Source organism: Lissotriton vulgaris, chromosome 3_1, assembly GCF_964263255.1.
Source record: "Lissotriton vulgaris chromosome 3_1, aLisVul1.2, whole genome shotgun sequence".
Classification (NCBI taxonomy): domain Eukaryota; kingdom Metazoa; phylum Chordata; class Amphibia; order Caudata; family Salamandridae; genus Lissotriton; species Lissotriton vulgaris.
The window spans coordinates 1,726,770,558-1,726,790,810 of NC_141689.1; positions in this window are offsets into that span (position 1 = coordinate 1,726,770,558).

Below are 20,253 nucleotides of genomic sequence, written 5' to 3' on the forward strand. Positions count from 1 at the left end.
AACCACTTTGTGAATTCTTCACTAATGTGAGTCTTTCTAATTTGTACATTGTATGGTTTTTTCTCCCTTTAGGCTACTGTGGCTTGTACAATTTAGGCATTATTTTGTCCTGATGATGATCCCTCTGATTTTATAATGGGATCGAAACTCCGTCGATTTCTTAAACACCATATACTGTGAATGTGTAACTTATGTGTTAGGGTAGTAATAGTGGTGAATTGAATTTCTGTTATTGTGTAACTTACAGAAATCTACAGCTTCTGCCTAAAAACTCTGTTCTACTTCTTCACTACTTTCTTCACCATGCCAATCTGTATACGTTTGGGTACAGGCTTGTGCCCTACTTCGTAGAATGGTTGAAGGTATTTTTGTGTGAACTGTTTTCTAAGTAAAAATTGGACCTCTGTCCGGCTGGACAAGTCATTAATGAATATAGTTTCCATTGTGTCTATATTTATTTGTGCTCGTATATTTCCTGTCTAGTTCTACCATCACATGGGCATTTTGGCAATGTGTTGTTCCATGCCCCTAATTTTGGAAAGGCAACCCTTAAATGCAGTGAGTCCAAAGTGTAATCTAGTGAGATAGAACCTAAGTTGAGTACTCTTTACCATTGACAAATAGTTTTATAGGCCTGCTGATACCGGGCCTGAGAGATATCTACACAATGCAGATTTTTTAAATTCACGAGTATCTCTTTCGATTTCTCCCCTCAGAAAAGTTTTAACTTCAGTTTTGCTGTATTGTAGGATTTTGACTAAATCCTTGACTCCTATGCTATTATCCACTTTTCCTCTGTGGATCTCTATATAGGTGAACCATCTTATTTTCCTCCAAGCATCTAAGGATAGGCAGCCTGATATAATGGCCTTTGTAAAATCTATTCCTACTTTGCTCCATATGTTGTACCACAGGCGGACAGGGCTGGCTTGTTAGTCGTCCTCTATTAAAAAAACTGCCTCTTCCTTATGAGTTATATAGGATAAGTTAGTTTTAGGAACGGCTTGCAATCGAGCCAGAAACAGGTTCTCTAGGGTTCGCAAGGGGGCACAATTTGTCCATCCCCACACTGCAGCACCATAACCAGCACTTGGGAGGTATTTACGTTTATATAACCCCAGTATTTCTCTAATCGGGTTATGATCTACTTTACATGCAAATCTGAAAATATATTCTATGGCTTTCATGAATGTCATTTTGGAGGTATTTATTCAGCCTCTCCAGTACCCTGTGGAAGTGATTTGAACTCCTAAATATGAATAAATTAGATATTGGCTAGTCTGTGTCCCCTAATATAAGGTGTTCCCTTTTTTGCTCTTCCTTTTCTGCTCACCTTAGGGACTGTTTTCTCTAGGTTTATCTTCATAGCTTTGTTTTCCATAAAGGTAACAAAGTTAATAAATGAGTAGCTGCAACCTGTTTGCTGTTCTAGATAGAAGAACAGCATCATGTATAATAGGATTGGAACTGGGCGTGATCCAACAATGGGGGTGCCAGCCTTCAATTTCTGTAACTACTCATCCACCCCATTTATATAGAGTGAATAGAGCAGGGGGGCAAGAACACAACCCTGTCGGATCCCTTGGGAAACTTTAAATCTTTGGGTACATTCCCCCTTCGGTCCATAACGTACCCATACTGTCAGATGGGAATACCATTTGGACCAATAATTGATAATACACATTGGGGTGCCCATGTCTGAAAGGGTTTTCCACAGTGTAGTGTGATTTACCAAATCAAAAGCGCTATTAAGCACTGCGAAGCATAGATAAACATGGCCCTCTTTTGCACCTGTATATTTATTGACAAGCAAATGTAGGTTAACATATTGCCTTATTTTACCATCATCTCGCCTGAACCAATTCTTTGTATCAGTCAGAATATCTTTCTCCTCCACCCATTGTTCGAGCCTATCCAAAAGGATTCTAGACATTAATTTGGCGCTGGAAATCACGTGGGATATTGGATGGTTGCATTCAGGATCCCCTCTGTTTCCTTTTTTAAATATTGGTACACTTCTGCTTTCCGTCTTGGTAGTAGAGAGGAAACCTTTAAATGTTGTATTACACACTTGTGTTCACAGTGGGGTCCGTAAAGTAAATGCCTTAAACGTCTCTATTGGAACCCCATCTGGGCCTGGGGCCTTTCCATTAGCAGTTCTATTTAGGGCATTAGTTACCTCTTCTAGACTTATAAGTGAGATATCTACAGCATTAGTAGCATAAAAGTTTGAGGTGGGCAGCTCTATGGGGCAATTATCAGGATTAAATATGGTGCCAAAAAGTTCTATCCAGTCCCCCTGTTGTACAACTGCCTCTACCCTAGGATCCGCTATATCTCTTAGGAATGGCTGGTTTATTGTTTTCCAAAAAAGAGTGTTATCCTGTAGTTCCGGAACCTGTAATAAGTCAACCAAAACCTTATCTTTCATTTCTGTTTTCCTTTAATTTAGGGCACAATGGTACATACCTCTCAGTTTACTAACTTTATCCCTGTCTCTCTAGGTAACCTGTAAGACTTTTTTCAATTTTCTATTTGTCTGGGCACAGTCCTTATCAAACTATCCCCACCATTTATTTCCTTTACATCTAGTAGAGTTTCGTAAATTCTCTGATATGTCTACCATTAGTTTGCAAAAGGCTTCAATAATAGACAATGGTGGAGACCTCAAATCAGTACATATATTAAAATTGCATAGACTTTCTGCCATCATTGTCCCTGTATTGACAGTACCATTTATCTTTACCCATGTTAGGCTATTGCCATTTCTGTCCTGCTTTTCAATTTGTTTTGTGATTTGGGATTCATTTGGCCTCAAAATGTTTATATGAAATGCCACTGTCAAAATGGAGTGGTTGCTAAACATACTTGGGGTAACATCAAAAGAATCTATTAGACGGTACCCATTTTCAGTAAACAGAATATGGTCAATGGAGGAACTTCTGCCATTTCCATAGTATGGAGGTATTAGTGATAGTCCGAACCCTTTATGGTGTTCTAATAATTCCATGCTATCTTTAAAAATAGATTAATTTAATGCCTATCGATATAAGCTATGCAAAAGGTGTGTAATTCCTTACCCATTATTTTTTATGTAGCTGCAGTTTTTGGTTCACATCCTATTGTATTGACGTATATTATAATCCCCTAACCACATTAAAATATAATGATCATTTAAATGCTTAATGAATAATTCCACCTCCCTACTTAAATCCATGATAACGTTAATGTTTCTTTTATCAAAAACTTTGTTCTAAAAATGAATTAGAACCACATTTAGCATTTCCTCCAATTGCAAATGAAGGAGTTGAAAGGAGGTATTGTCTTTCACTCTGATACTTTTGGCACAAAGAGAACTGTGCATTAAATGGATCTTAGCATGTCCTCCGACTGAAGATGAGTGGATACATTCCATTCAGAGGGTAGCAAAATTGGATCAAGCTGACACACAGTGGAAAAAAACTATTATGTGGGAAATTTGGGATAAGATGGTGGAAAGGAGTTCTGGGACTTAGGTTTAAATTTCCTGGTCAGGGGGTCTTACACTAGTGAAAATATTATAAAATTCTGAAATCCAGATTTATGGGCTTCCTATACACTTAATTTGGGTTCATAGTGGGGCACGGGTGCAGATTATTTAGAGTTGTCTGGTCCAATGATTATAAAATATGCTGTAAACAGACCCTAAGGATCGGGGATGTCAGTGGGGCAAGCCCCCTTCAAGAAGTAAGATTGCGGTTGGCCCTTTCACATCAAAGCTGAAGGGAAGTTCTTCTTCAGTCTGAGGACATTCCACCTCTCCGTATGGAGTGACTGGAAGCCCCCTAAACATACGGCTACCTGTGATAGGTGGAAAACTTCCATCCTTGAACTTGAAGCATATTTAAAGATGAATGAGGCCTAAGAAAAACAACAACAACAAAAAGAAAATAGATCCCAGCTCCTTAAGTGACAGTTGAAACACATTTCGCTTTTTATATTTTCAGAAGTTCCGTTGGCGGTTTCCGTCTCGATTTTTTTTGCAAAGCTGGATAGCTAAGATGTTGTTCTATTAAGTACCAGCTTTTTAGCAGCTACCGCTTGAGCCCAGGTGTCATTATGGCTGAATAAGATACCTAGGTACGAAAAACTGTTAGTTGGGGCTAATGGATATCCCTCTACGTATATGCCCCTGCTCCTCTAATTCCCACAACCACATTTCATTATGATGGTCTTTGAGATGTTAATTCTAAGATCTAGGTCCTTCATAAAGTTAAAGAAATTATTTACGGTCTTTTGAAGGCCAATCCGGGCACAAGACATTATCACAGTGTTGCCAACATGTAAAAGAGCTGGTATTGGACAATTACCTATTTGCAGAAAATGTTGAGCATCCTTGAGGAGTGCCTGTCCTAACCCTTTATTACAAAGATTAAAAAGGAAGGGGGCTAGAACACAACCTTGCCTGACCCCCCCTCCTAATGGGAAAAGAGGCAGTGCGCTCACCACCCAGGCCAAAACGAACATGTGACTTCGCTCCATTGTAGAGGCGTCTAATAAAATGGATAATATTTATATCAACCCCATTGATTCTAAAATCTGCCAGAGCTTTGCATGCCTCACGCAGTCAAAGGCAGCCATAAGATCAACAAAAGCTCAACACAACTTGCCCTTTTTAGCCCTAATGTACTTCCCCATAAAAATAGCAACATTTAGGCTCTGCTCTACAGTCCCTAATCCTTTATGGAAAGCGTATTGAATGTCCGATAAAATGTGGGTATCCTCTGCCCAAAGCTATAGGTGTTCCAAGATAATTCGACCACAACTTTGGCCATCAAATCCAATAAAGAGATGGGCCTATGGCAGGTGGGATCTTGGCGGTCCCCCTTCTTGAATATAGGAACAATAGTGGATTCCACCTAACTTGAGAGAACCGCAGCCTGACAACTCACATCCATTATTTGTGTAATTATAGGTGCCCACAGAGTAATTTTGGACTTATATAGGTGCACAGGAATCCCATTGGGTGCAGAGGCTTTTCCACCTGCACTTGAGGAGAGTGCCCTGTTTAATTCATCAATGGTAAAGTGTAAATCCAGCGAATAGTTAATGATACAAGGGATTTCACTATCATTGCCATTGGGCTTGCATTGGCCATTGTATGTCCTGGAAAAGATTCCAATCCCCTGGCCCTCTGTAATAGATTCTTGGATAGTTGGCTGACTCGTCCCATAAACACCCCCCTCTCTGGATCAAGTAGGCTGAGTATCAGCGCTGGGACGCCCTTGGGTAGCTATGCGCTTTACAAATCCGAATCAAATCAAATCAAATCGTTGGACCCCCGCCCAAAGACAAAATACCTGCACTTTCTTTCATTTGAGAGGCTATAATAAACAGCTCCCAGGCTTCTTTTCGTAAAGCATTCTTTCTTTCAATAAGGCCCAGTTTGTAGTTCTTTCTAGCCTGCCTGATTTTACTGATGTTCCTTGGAGTGTTATGCAACTCATATTTTAGGGAGGAGTAGGCTCTGGAGCAATTTGTATCGAACCACCTCTGGGGGACAAACTTTTTTCCACCCGTTTTTAACAATACATGCCGTACCGTGCCTGCTAAATCTTGGAATGAGGATAAAACACTTTCGGGAGATGCCAGTTCATTCAGGCAGGTGTCAAAGGCCTGTCTACCCCTTGTTATTAGTTGTTTATTTACCACATCGGGATCAATCAGATTCCAGCGGAGGGTATATCCATTAACTTCATCAAGTTTTAGGTTAGCTAGAGCCACGTCTACCGCCTGTTCATCCCTTCCCTGTCTTCTAGCAGGGAGTATTACCGATATGCATAAAGGAAAATTATCACTCAGTGAATTGGTGTCAACTGAGAAAGTGAGCAATCTAGATGCATGCACATTTGATTAAAGTGTGTAGTCTACTATGCAACAGAGGCCCCTGCCATTAAAGGTCTGTGGTGTGGAGCTAGGTCTAGTACATACTTCATTAGGAAACCCTAGATTTAAATTAAACACAATTTCATTAAAGAGTTCCCCTGTATTTGAGTGGCAAAGTAAGTATTACTTATGCCTTCTTTCACATTAAAACCACAAGTCATATAGTACTGATGAGGGCACAGGGTAAAGTTAAAATCTCCACACATATTAAGCATTTAAAGCATTTCATCAGTATCATTTACTTTACACATAATTCTTAGTTCATTACAGTATGGTTTGACGACTTTAGAGAGATTATCATGTGGGATGTTATTATAAAAATTAACCAATATCATGCAGAGAAAGGCAGTTGAGTGCAATATTAACAGTTGATAATAAAGGAACTCAAGGTAGAACTCAATTGTAACAACATGAACTAGGGGACCCCCTCTCAAATTATTTAAAGCCAGGAAAAGAGAGGAAAGTGTAAACACAACAAGAAAAAATTCTCTCATAGCCCATATACTTTGCATATTATGACATGGTTCAAATCATTTTCTATGTCCTTCAAAATATACCAATACCATTTTCTTTGTTTATATTCATAAAACTTTTATTTCTTTTTTTGAGTGTATATATATCAAAAACTTTTTTCTACTTTTAAAAAAATCTTTTTAAATTCATTATGTTCTTTTAGTCAATAACAACATGATTCATCATTTAGAATCATTTGAGGTTTTTATACATAAAAACAAGAGAGCAACCCTGAAACCACACCACTATTCATACGCACAAACTACTCATACATACACTTCCACAACAATCAATTCTCATCCAAACAATCTTTTTTTCTGTGTATAAGGTAGATTGTCAGCAGAGAGTAACTCTGTTTAAAGTGAGGACCACAGAGTGTTGAGTGGGATTCCACGCCAGGTTGATGTGCGTTTCGGTGGATTTGTTCCACCTTCCTGAGGACCTTAACAGAAACACTTTCTTCTTTTTCGTGTGGATACAGGGCATCCTCTGAAAACTATGATTATGAGCCTTGATGCTTATCAATATCGAAGGTGGAGCTTGTTCAATTGTTTTAAACCATAAGAGGTAACAGTGATTCGAAACTTGTTTTAGAGGGGTTCTTGTTTCCTGGATAAGTCGCAGATGTTGTCTTTTATGGGGATTTCCTATTTTATTCAGTCAGCTCGATTATCCGCCCGCAAAGCGATGTTGCTTTGCGGCGGATTGTTTTTGGAGACTTTGACACAACCTATGGTACCCTAAAAAGCATCCTTTAAAACTTTGTTGGCCACCAAAATGACTACACATTTGGGAAAATAGAGGAACACAGATAATCGAGCTGACTGAATAAAATAAGAAACAATTGCACAGGCGACTGTTTCCTTGTGGAGTTTGAAGGCTGGCCTCCACAGATTGAGTATAATTGTCACTGCCTACACTATCCCCAGTTGATCCTTGTGTGGATGCGACATGTCCCTGTCTAGCACCACCCATAGCTGAAGGTAGCTCTATGCTTCCTTTCTCCATGTTTCTCAATCCAGTCACCGAAAAATTGGGCCTAAGGGGAAAGCCAGGATTAAGATTGGGCTGACCCTTGTTGATTCCATGACTCCCCGGTTGATTACTTGTTGATATAGCTTCACCCCTCCTACCAGAATTATCAAGTACTATTTTGGGGGGAGCCGATATATATTTTTTCAAGACTATCTAGCCAGGCTTTAATTTGGGTACGTTTTTGCATTACAGGGTCTTATAAGGCAGAAACATTGATTTAAATGTACATAAAAGATCCTTGTTTATCGGGATATGTGATGACTCCACTGTGTTCCTCGCTTTCAATACCGGTATATTTCCTTGAGTCTGCTCGCTTTTAAATTGACAGACTTTTCGACCTGTATGTTTTGGCACGGACTGAGTTTGTTTGTGACTACCCTGCCCTTTTTTTTCTTGGTAGGTGATGCATGGGTATGCGCTACCTTGGCCTTCTGACCCCTAGCTGAGAAAGGTGACTGGTGCGGTGTTTCACGGAGCTCTGGTGCCATCAAATCTACTGACCCTGTAACCAGCGCATTTGGGGGAGGGGGGGATTTCCTCACCATTTGATGATTGCAATGTAACAGGGAGGGCATTGCGTGTGAGTGAAAATTATGGATCCAGAGACAATCTCCTTTCTGTTAGTTCAATCTCTTGGATTCAAACAAATTCAGGCCTCAAAAGAAAGCCTTCAGTGTCCCCGCAACCCCCTACCCTTTAGTAGCCTTAGATTTACTCATACTAGTGTCCCGTAGTACAGAGTCCCCAGGTGGGTCAGTGCAATATTTATTACAGTACCTAGTCAATAAGACCCAACAGTAAATCTCCAGTTACAATGATCAATAATGTAGCCCTCCTACGGTCTCTGATGGGCTCTGACGGGGCCTCTCTTGGCCTGGGCTCTGCCCGGGCGTGGCCCAGGCAGGCGCGCGTGAGTCCCGCGCTGGCGGAGCGCCAGCTGCAATTTCAGCATCTCCTGGCGACTTTCTGCACACAGGCGGCAAACGCGCTGCAGGGCCTCTTGGGGGTATGTCGTTTTTGACCCCCTCCGCCCGTTAGGACAGCTCACAGGACTCATACTCCTTTCTTTCTACTCCACTAACAACGCGGTGCAACCCGCTGTGGCACAGCAACAAGAAGCGTTTAGGTATTCCACAAAACACTCCCCAAGAATAAGTATTAAGAAAAGAGGCTCCAATCCATAACTGAATAGATGTAATAAAATGTGTAGTATAAAATTGGCCTGACCATGATTTCCAAAGTTTAATAGCTGTAATTATAAGTGCTTGGGTCTGTAAATCTTTAAAAAACTCCATTATTATCACATCAGCTTAATTTATAAATAGCAAACTGGTTTACTGGAAAGTCTGTAGAAGTCCTAATTAATTAGAAGAGTCAACATGGTTAATCACTGATGAGAACCAGTAAAACTTTAGTTTAAGGTAATGCCCTACCAAAGAAAATGGTGTTTGCATACATCATTCTTGGACCTGTCACCGCTTGGAGAATATGGCCATGTGTTTGTTCTCCATGAAGAGAAGTATTTTTTTCAGGCCCATAAGTTGAAAAAACAGGAGACCAACGCTTTGGTGTACTGTGGCTTAAGTGATTCTACATCTTCCAATATCTAATCATATACTTTTATTATGATTTTCTTAAAATCATAAAAGGGTAGAACATACCGCCATGAGATATACAATGTGGCTCAGATGTACTAGATAAAAAAGTCTTTCAAAAATTAGTTATAGACAGATATGTGCCTCCTATTTCAAATAAAGTGCTTGTGCTAAAAAGGGAAAGGGGAGAGAAGGGAAGTGCAAATTAAAAGTTCTAGAAGGGGGGGCCTGGCTTCGCGGGCTTACATAGCGGATGCTGCCTAGCGAAGCTCCGACTTGGCCCGATAATTATCCGCTAATATATCCTGTTCCCGACACCTACAGCTGCCAAAAGTGCAGTCCAGCTTACGGAACCAGCGGGGCACCTTCCGAGGGCATTTTCAGTAATCTGGGGTCCCGGACGCCGGGAGGCGGGTCGGTACACTTTGCAGCCTGGTTTGGCGCCCCACAGCCGGGACCTCAAGTTTGGCGCTCACCGGGTCCAGGACATTGCCGGCGGCCGCATCTTCAAAGACTGGACCCGGAGGTGCGTGGAGTTCAGGCTCTGCTCCTGACCCTCGGCTGTGTCCCTAAAGACAACTGTGGCAGGCCCTGGACGGCAGAGACGCTCCATTCGGGGGTAGGCCCACCGGGGGGCCCCAATGGCGTGAGGCCTAGTTGCTGACTCTCAGCTGGGGGATAGAGTTTGGCGACGCCGGCGCTGTGGTCTGGGCAAGCCTTGCTTATGCACCCATAGCGGTGGATCCCTCTATACTTGTGCTACACCTACGGGTCTCCTGCTGTGACATTGGGTGCTGATCTCATGGGTGTGCCGCGGCAGAAGTGTGGCCTGTAGCCCACAGATATCGGGCAGGATTGGAGGCGCCTGACGGAGACCCCGGGGCATATCTACAGCTGATGACCTGCAAGACTGGGTGGCCTATAGGCCAGACAGCGGCTCGCTTTGCATGCAGAAGGCTTGCGCGCTCGTGGCGTGCTTTGGGAGTGCGAGTGAGGTGCCATAGGCACTGACGTCCCCCGTGGCACGACTAAGGAGACGGGGCATCGAGGGGCAACCGGCCTCCAAGACTAGACCCTCTGGTATTTCTGCCCAGGTGAGGACGACGCATCCGACTTTAAATCCACAGTGGGGTCAAGGCGGGTGTGGGATCCAGTATGCAGGATTGAGCGGGTCAATTCCGGGAGCCGCAGAGTGCCGAAAGAGGGAGTGAACTTTGACGAAGATTCCCGGCGTCTTAGGTGCCTGGCCCCAGCAGAACTTGAGTAGACGCTCCTGACACTTTTCGCCATGACCAGAGGCGGAAGTGGTGGCGGAGCCTCGAAGCAGGGTCCGATAGATAAATTCACGGGACTGAATGGCGGCACTGGGGCCGCAGGGAGCCGACAAGCAACAGGGCCAGACAATGTGGCACTTATGGCGGCGATCACCCAGTCGCGAGACATGCTGGATGCGAAGATCGGGGCCGTGGAGGCAGATGTCACACTGCTGTGCCAGGATCTACAAACGCTGTGGCCCGCATCACGGAGGCTGAAATGAGGATAACTGGACTAGAGGATGATGTGGGGATCCTAAAGAAAAAGGTGGCCAGCATGGAGGGACTCCAGAGGGGCCTGGCACTCAGGGTGGAGGATGGGGAAGGACAGGCCCGGCGGAACAACCTGAGGTACGTGGGGTTCCCGGAGGGCTGAGAGAAGGGCAACATGGAGAAGTTCCTGACTCAGTGGCTAGAGGGCTGGTTCCCGCCTGACTCCCTTTCCAAATGCTTCATGGTGGAGCGGGCACACAGGGCTCTTATAAAAGAGCCGCCGGTGGGGTCCCATCCCAGGGTGCTGATCGCCAAACTGTTCAACTACCATGATAGGGACACTATCCTACGTCAGGCATGGGAGAAGGAGCCACTCATGTACGACAATCACAAGATCCTTATCTTTCCGGACTATACTAGGCTCGTCCAGCAGCAGAGACAGTCATTTGCGGCGGCCAAGGCACGCCTATGGGAGCTTAAACTTCCATATGCTCTACTGTACCCGGCCCGTCTGAGAGTGGTTTATCAGTCCCGTACCCTGTTCTTTGATGCCCCGGAGGAGGTGTTCCACTGGACTGATGAAACAGTGAAAATTAGGGTGCATACACCGCCGGGCCGGGACTCGGACTCTTCATGGAGCGGGGCACAGGGGCGCCCCCGTCGATCCCGCAGCTGGAGCAACTGGAGGTCCAGGTCGCAGCGGCGCTCCAAATCCGGGGGTGAGCAGCAAACAAGACGGACGCCCCTGACCTGCCTCAGACGGACCCTTGATTCCGGAACTATTAGATGGCTGAAGTAAGGTATGTGTGACCAGCTGGGATGTTGGATAGGATGGAGACATTTGGGGCCGAAGTCCCGGGACATGCTGAACTGATTTATTGAGACTGCTGACTTATGGTGAACTTGATTGATGGGGATGGCGGTAAGTGGGGGGGGGGAGTTGTATGAGGGGCAGACGGGTTTCCCCCTTGTTTCACAGGAGTTCTTGAAAGGAGGGAGGGGGGTTGGTTGAATGGGCGGGTTGTTGGGGATCCATTGGCATGGAAGCTCTTGGGTCCCACGTTCGGGATCAGGGGTCATCCAGGCCGAGAAGGTACTTCAGTGTTCTTGAGGTATGGGGGTTGGGGGAGGGTCGCAGGGTTTCAGGGGGGAAAGGGGGACTGGGTGGGGGAAGGGGAGAGCGGGGGGCAGGGTGGGTGTTGAGGGGGAGTTGGGTTGCAATGCACTGTGTCGTTGAATTCCTTCTATGTGGTGTGTACATGCCTGCTGTGCCCGCTGCATGGCACTGTGATTAGCCTGCGCTTGGATGGCGGTTGAGGGTCCTAAGATGACTACCCCTAAGGCTTCTGTGCGGGTGTTGAGCTGGAATGTGCAGGGGATGCTTGACAAGATTAAACGTGGCGCGGTTCAGGAAAAGGGAGAAAGTAGATATTTTATTGCTGCAGGAGACACATATGCTGGGCAACAAAACGTTGAGTCTGAAGCGATATGGATATGATCAAGTGTTTCATGCTGGGTTTGTGAGGGGATTCCGGGGTTGGCCATTTTGGTGCACTGTTGATTTTCATATGTCCATCCGAAGCAGTGGATAGATCCACAGGGCCGTTATGTGTTTATTAAAGGGATGGTGGGGGAGGAACCCCTGGAAGTTGGGAGTGTATATGCCCTGCCCCCATTAGAATGGTCATTAGTCGAGAAGCTATTTGCGGTGTGGGCGGAGATTCCCGAGGGACTGGCTGTGGTTGGGGGCGACTGGAATGATGTGATTAATGGCCGATTGGATCGTTGCAGACCGGGTGGGACAGATTGCCGACACACCCACTAAACTAGAAAATATGGTGCAGGGAATGGGATGGGTGGACGCGTGCCGCTATCTCCACACACAAGATCGGGAATATACTTATGTTTCGGCGGTCCATAAATCATTTTCCAGGCTTGACTATATATTTGTCCCAAATACTGCGATAGGGAGAGTAGACTAGGCGTCCATATTGCCACAGGGTCTGTCTGATCACTCTCCGGTCGCAGTGGTTCTTCTTCTTGACAAAGGAAGACACCCATTCCGATGGCAATTATCGGTGTGGAACTTGCAGCAGGAAGACTAAGAACCACATGGGGGAGGCCATAGCTCATTATTGGGAGGATAATGTTGGTTCTGTGGCGGATGCCGGGACACTCTGGGAAGCCATAAAGCCCACCCTTCGTGGAGTGGATATCACCTGGTGCTCGGCGCCCGAAAGAAACGTAAGGAGGACCTGGGGAGGGCAGCAGTGCGGGTGGAGGTGTTGGAGGCCTGGTGTGGAGCAGAGCGGGAAGATGAAGGGGTGGATCAGTTACTATTGGCGCAACAGTCGTGTGCATCTCTACTGCTCGAGGAAGCCAGGCAAGTGTGGCTGGCGACAAGGAGCAGGATCTATCAGTGGGGTGACAAATCAAGCATGATGCTCCATAGACTGTGCCAGAACACATTTCATTAAACAACAAGGGGTGCTGATGGCGATGGCTGAAATGCCAGAAACCAGTCCCCGGTAGCTTGTCTCCTTTCTGGTGAAGAATTGGCTTGGTAGTTTAGTCTGCCCTGTTCCCATGATGCACTGGGCCAGGGACAGACTGATTTGCATATAGCCAGGTTCTGAGCTGGGATGGTGCAGTGAGCTAAAAAACGGTGATGGATCAAGCCCTGATCTTTGGACTGGGTAAGAGTGGTCTGCTTAATTCAGACACTCTGTTCATCACCACCCCCTTTTCTGATTCATTTTGTCCACCATAAGCGTGGAAGGGTATACTCAGATGTGAGTCCCTTGCTCATTGCACCATCAGGATTCAAGCAAGCCGGGCCGACGACGGCTGAAATACCAGAAACCGGTCCCCGGTAGCTTGTTTCCTTCCCAGTATAAGAATTGGCTTGGTAGTTTGGTTTGCCCTGTTCCCATCATGCACTAGGACAGGAACAGACTAATTTGCATGTAGCCAGGTTCTGAGCTGGGATGGTGCAGTGAGCTAAAAAACGGTGATGGATCAAGCCCTGATCTTTGGACTGGGTAAGAGTGGTCTGCTTAATTCAGACACTCTGTTCATCACCACCCCCTTTTCTGAATCCGTAGGGCAACGAGGCACAACATCAGACGCGTACAGGTAGCAGTAGAGGCGATTGGGGAGACTGGGGCCCAGGCAGCGCTTTTTTGGCGGACATAGATAGGGCCTTTGACTCCTTGAGCTGGGTCTACCTCTTTGCACTCCTCTATCGGCTTAACCTTGGGCCACACTTTATGTCATTCCTGAAGTTGCTGTATACAGATTTGATGGCCTCGTGAGGGTGGCGGGTGCTACGTCGGCAGCCTTTTCCATAGGGAGGCCCCCTGTCGCCGTATCTATTCGCTCTTGCCATGGAGCCACTTGCGGCATGGGTCCGTATTGATGCACAAATGCGAGGCTTTGAGTGGGACGCCGCACCGTCAGACAGAATCGCGTTATATGCGGATGACGTTCTGTTTTTCCTTACGGACTTAAATAGGTCAGGACTAGATTGCTAGAAATTATTAGAGTGTTTGGCGAGGTCTCGGAATATACCTGAATCCACGTAAATCTACCCTCTGAGTGCTTGGTGACTGCAGGGGGCTTGGACCTTGGACATTGGTGCTGCAAGTGGCGGCAGGGGGCCTTCAATACTTGGGAGTGTTCTTGACGGTTTCACCCGGGATCTCCTTGGAGCGTAATGTAGTGCTGGTCTTGGATCGGGTTCGGACCGAGATGAAAACGTGGTCCCGTATGCCTCTTAATATTTACGGTAGATCAGCTATTTTCAAAATGGTTGCCCTTCCGGTCTTACTGTACCAGTTGCAGAATCACCCATACACGGTCCCACCGCAGTGGTTTCGGCAGGTTAATTCGGCCCTGGGTCAATTCCTGTGGGTCGGGGGGGCGGTGCGAGTGGCTTTACGTACCTGTTTTTTGTCCACATACTGTGGTGGGTAGGCCACATCGGACATCCAATCCTACTATCAGGCATCCCACCTCCTCATTCTGAACGAATGGTGGTATGGGGATAGGGGAGACCCATCATATGCCCTAGAGAGGTACCTCATGGAACCTGCCACTCTGCATACTATCTCATATTCAGCGCGACTCAGGCAGAGGTTGCCCAGAGTCACCCAGGTGGTTTTTCAGGTCTGGCGGCAGGCGCTGCGTCGCATGGGATGGTGGGGAAAACTCACTGAGGAGACCCCGATCTGGCACAACGGTCAGATACCAGCCTTGGCGTCACTACAGGGCTTTCAAGGCTGGGATTTAATAGGCGTCTCTACACTAGGACATGTTCTAAAGGGTACATCGCTTAAATCCTTTCAGGAGCTCAGCGAGGAATTTTGTATGCCTCGGACGCAGTTCTTTAGGTATTTGCAATTCCCCCATGCCATTACGCCTGCCCTGGTGGGATTAGACTCCTTGCCAGAGTTTAGCCCGCTAGAGGTAAAAGTCTTCATGGGAGACCTAGAAGAAAAGAAAATATCTCGCATTTACCAGACCCTAGTGGTACATTGTTCCTCCTCACTACAGACCCTGCGGGAATCATGGGAAAGGGACGTAGGGGAGCCTGAGAAAGATTATTGGCGTGAGGCCCTCGAAGCCCCGAGGGGAGCGGCTATTGCCATGAGATTCCGCTTTATCCAGTTCAAGTACCTACATAGGGCCTACTATACTAGGGAGAGGCTGTGGCGGGCTGGTTTGATTGCGTCTTCTGCATGTTTGAGGTGCGGTCACAAGAGGAGCGTCTTCCTACACACGGTGTGGAGTTGTGACACTCTGGCTCGATTTTGGACCGGGGTCTGGAATTGCTTATCAGAAGTACTGGGTTGGGATCTTCCCCGTACGCCCAAGCGGGGCCTGCTTCATCTTCTCGAGGGGGTAGGGGGAAATCTATATAAGAGACATCTGCTGCTGTTGGGTCTTGTTGTTGCGAAGAGAGATATAGCTCAGGCCTGGAAAGACCCCCGGGCTCCTATAGTTGTGCTGTGGAAAAAGGGCCTCGACTTTTGTATGGGGTTAGACCAAGTTCTAGAAGGGACTCAGCCTGACTGTATGATGGAATACTGGTCATCTGTCCTTCTTTCCAAGTTCTATTATTGCTGAGTCCTTCTTTTTGAGTTCTTGCGCTGCTAAGTTCAAGAATTTAATAGTGTTACAAGACAGATGGACAGAGGAACCACTGAGACATTTTTCGACAGCCGCTCTGCAAGCCCTTATTTGTGTTTCCCTTAAAGTTTGCCATAAAAGGATCTTGCTCAAATTATGTAAAGCCAGGCAGATGCATAGTAGGTGTAATAGTGACTCTGCTCCATTACCACAGAGGCGGCATGCCGAGGTTGACAATGTCCGTAGCCATTTTGGAGTAAGATGTTTTGTCGTAAAGGATCCCAGTCTCAATAGGGTCAATTTTTACTTGTAGTGATCCGTGAAGCCTTCTTGTGAATATGGTTGAAGTTTCAGCTGTTTATAAGTTGTCATCACCATCCATGCATGGCTTTTGCCAGCCAATAAGGCTTTATATGTTTACAATGATAGTTGTTAAATTGCTTTATTGGTAATTTGTTTGAATGCAGATTTTCCACTGTCTGAAATGGGGTGGACAGTGTCCTGGTTGCTCTGGTTACTTACATGACTTCAGGTCTGTCTGAGTTGTTTTTAAATATACAAAATCAGCTACCTTTGGAACTCCAACTAACTCTGAATTATTTGGTTAAGGATGGGGGTAATCCCTATGCCAACTCATTATCTTGCCTTGAAAAGGGGTGAGGAACAGGCAACGTGTTGGCTCTGCAAACAGCAAAAAGAGAACATACAACATGTACTGTGCTTGTGCCTGACCCTTTTGGTGGCTAGGAGGCATTTGTTACAAAGGGACTGCATTGCCAAGGGCACAAGATCCTGTAGGGAGCAGTTCTGGCCGTCTTTGAGCCATCGAATACCATTCTAAACTGTTCTCTGGTCAAATGTAATTATTATTACTCAGGAAAGGTAGAGGCCCTGGATCATGCACATGAAAGTCTGGGGGGTGACTAGGTTATCAATGGGTGTGAATGTACTCTTCTGAATGCACTTTTTTCTGAAAACTGTTTTAACAGGTGCAGGCTGATACCATCTAGTCAGGGAGCTTACGCATCTAGACAGAGTATAAACTCTTGTTGCAGTAACAAAGCCCCACTTTTAAACTATTTCAGACAGCACTTTACTCCTACCAGCCTCCGAAACGTTACAGCACACTGCTATTTTAACAATTTTTAGCTGAATTTACTACACGTTATCATTTACTAGGCCCACTTCTATGTAAAGGCTCTAATTGGCCATTTGTTTATGTACGTATTTTACAAAGAAGCACCCTTATTACGAAATATGTAGCTTGTGATATAATGTTATTTTATTCATGTTGCAGGAGTTTATTAATCAAGCAATAAAGTCTTTACTTCCCATATTGGTTGGTACCCTTTCCTTTTCTGGGTTTAGTGGAGGCCCTGACCAGTCATTAATTAACGTCTGTACCCAGATGAGATAGTGTTTTAGCTGTGCAATATGATACAACGATAAAAACAATTAAGGCGGTCTTAGACACGTTTTTTCTTCTAGGCAACCAGTCCATTATCCTTTTCAAAAGAGAGCTCACAGAGTAAAGGGGAGACATTAACCTAAACAAAATAGTACAGATTGACTGGGTGCAGTTAAAACATAGGATTTTGGGTCAATTCTCTTATAAAATCTCTGATTTCTTGATCACTAAGAAGTCCAAAATTTCCTTCTGACTTTCACTCACAGGAACACGTCTGTCATGATTAGCCCAGGGAACTGAATTAGTTGATTAGTGCCACCCAAAATTCCTACTGTAAAGTATCTGCTTTTACCACATGGTAGTGATCGTTTCTACCTCACTCAAATACATGCACACCACTGGTTGGGCTAATATGCTCACTGCAAGTCAGGATTTCCCCTATACCCAGAAATAGAAAGGGTGACAATAATCAGAAAGTTAATAGCAGTTGTGCTCTAATATGGCTTCTTTTGAATCAAAAAACTGTTTGTAAGGGTGCCCCATTTATTTTTCCTCTTTTCCTCTAGATTGCTAGTTATTATTACTACAGCGAATTTGATGGCAAATACAGAGTAGCGGGCCAGTCTATGTAGCATATGTCACAGCCACTGGATTTATGTGATTTTCGAGCTGCGGCATTTTCTGCATAATTTGAAGCATTTCCCATATAATTCATCAGCTGATCCATAATTTGCAGATTGTAACTAAAAAAGTGTTTCTAGCTCAAATGGTCTAAAAGTTACTGCACATATGGCAACTTGTTGTTGTGCAGTGGAAGACTCTTGGTAAAGGGTGAATCAACATCTTTCTGTTGCTTAGTGCTGTATTTGGGTATGGAAACCTTTGCCTAGATAGTGTTCACATGTATGCAAATTACAAAATAATGAATATTACTATCACAAAATGTTTTACATTGTGCCACATAATTTCACATTTCTTGTTGTACAGCGTAGTTAACCCTGCCACATAATTATGTCGTCCCCTGCTTCTTAACTCCATTGGCCAATGGCTATGTGAACTTCATGAGGTCCATTAAATATAAAGGTGCAAAGTCTTTCATCCAGAGGTATTAAGGGTTGCATTTTGTGACTGATTGCACTTTACTAGGGCCCTGCTGACTTGCCTGGTAACTGTGCCACCCATAGTTACCAACAATGAGGGCATCAGGCACTCTGGCACTTGTAATGACTTTGTATTATGTTTGGCCTTTTGAGGGTCTCTTTAGACATGAAGAATTTCTTAGGGAAACAAGAACTCTGCTCGGAATTCCTCTGGCTGTCCTCCATTCGTTTCAGAAATGCAGTCTCTGGGTGAACATCACCAGAGGCCTGATTTACTAAGCCCTTTTGTGATTGTGTCATACAAGCTGAAGCAAGGCAACATAAGAATTATGTAAGATTTACTAAGCCACACAAAACCACCTTGTGTGGCTCTGCGTGGCTTAGTGAATCCAGAGTAATGCAAGGTAAGGCAAAGCGCTGCCTTAAATTATTCTACATTGGGAAGGCATTCCATAGGTGGAACATGAGTGTTCATATGCATCAACCCATGAATTATGATGCAATCCCAGGTTTACTAACAGTAGTAAACTTGGGATTGTGTAAAATGGTACTCCTTCCCAACAGGGCATAACAGCGAGAAATATCTTCATTTATCCTAGTGGTTTTCTCTTTCGCAGCAAACATAGAAAGAGGAAAATGCTTCTAAGCATTGTATTTGTGCAGGAAGGTGTTCCTTTATGAACAAAAATAATACTGCCTGTAATGCATGCACCCTTGCACCATGGCGCAAGGGTGCCTGTGTTCCCACTTAGTTCACCAGAGCAGGTAGAGAGCAGGAATATGTCATATTTGAGTAGATATGGAGCATTCCTGCTGTCTCCCTGTGATGCAGCACAGTGCAGCAAGCTATCTTGCTGTGTTGCTTTGCGTGATATTTTGATGAATCTGCCCCTGTTCTGCAGGATAGTGTGGCTCTTGTAACCCTACTTCAGTGGGGTGTCTGGGGGGATCCTCTGGAAGATGTACAATAAGAATCTGAGGCCTATGTAATCAACAAGTCAGTGTGGTCTATTCAAGTGCCATTTCTTGTTCTCGTCTTGGTGATTATGGATGACGAAAATGCTCAGGGACTTATGTAGAGATTGCATTCATTTAAACAAAGTGTGAATAAAAATTGCATATTGCTTTTTAATTCTTCAATTCAACTGTTGCACTGCTCCCTATTGTGGTATCAACTTGTTTTTTCAAGATGCATGTATTATGAAGCATTTGATATCACTCTGAGGAAGCTGTACTAAAGCGCCCATTGCACAGCTACAAGCACGTTATTTTAAGTAACTACTCTTGCTCAAACTACATTTACGTAACTAAAACACAATTTAACCAATGTGCACAAAGTGTTGATCTCATTTTTATTGGTATCCTACTACAACATGTTTCTCAGCATCAGGTTAATGATTCAAGGTTTTGTTTCGTACTTTTAAAAGCTGTTTACATATCATACTTCACCTCAGAGAACTCCACCGGCTTCCCATGCACAAACAGGCCCGGTTCAATTCCTCATACACAGTTCCAAAGTACTGTACAACACAGGGCCTGCCTCACTCAACAGCTGCATCTTATTTCACAAACCTACTGGACACCTCTGTTGGATCAGACTCCCACTTGCCCACATTCTATGCATTCTATGCATACAAATTATTATTATTATTATTTTGCGATTTCTAAAGCGCCTGGCATCCCCGCGCTATTCAACCTGTGAAGATACAGAGGGGGGTAGGGGGGGGAGCTTTATTTGGGGAAAAGGAGGGTTTTAAGTTTCCTGCGGAACACCATGTGGGAGGGTTCCAGGCGAAGACTGAGAGGGAGTGAGTTCCACGCTGTGGAGGCTTTGACCGAAAAGCGGCGACCGCCGGTGCGGGCCTTCCTAAATTTAGGCACCGTAGCAAGGTGTTTGGCGTCGGAGCGAAGGGGTCTTGAGGCTTTGTATGGGGTGACCATGTGTTTAAGCGCGGCAGGGCCAGCTCCGTTGATGAGCTTGTGGGTGGTACAAAGGGCCTTGAACTCTACTCTCTGGCGGA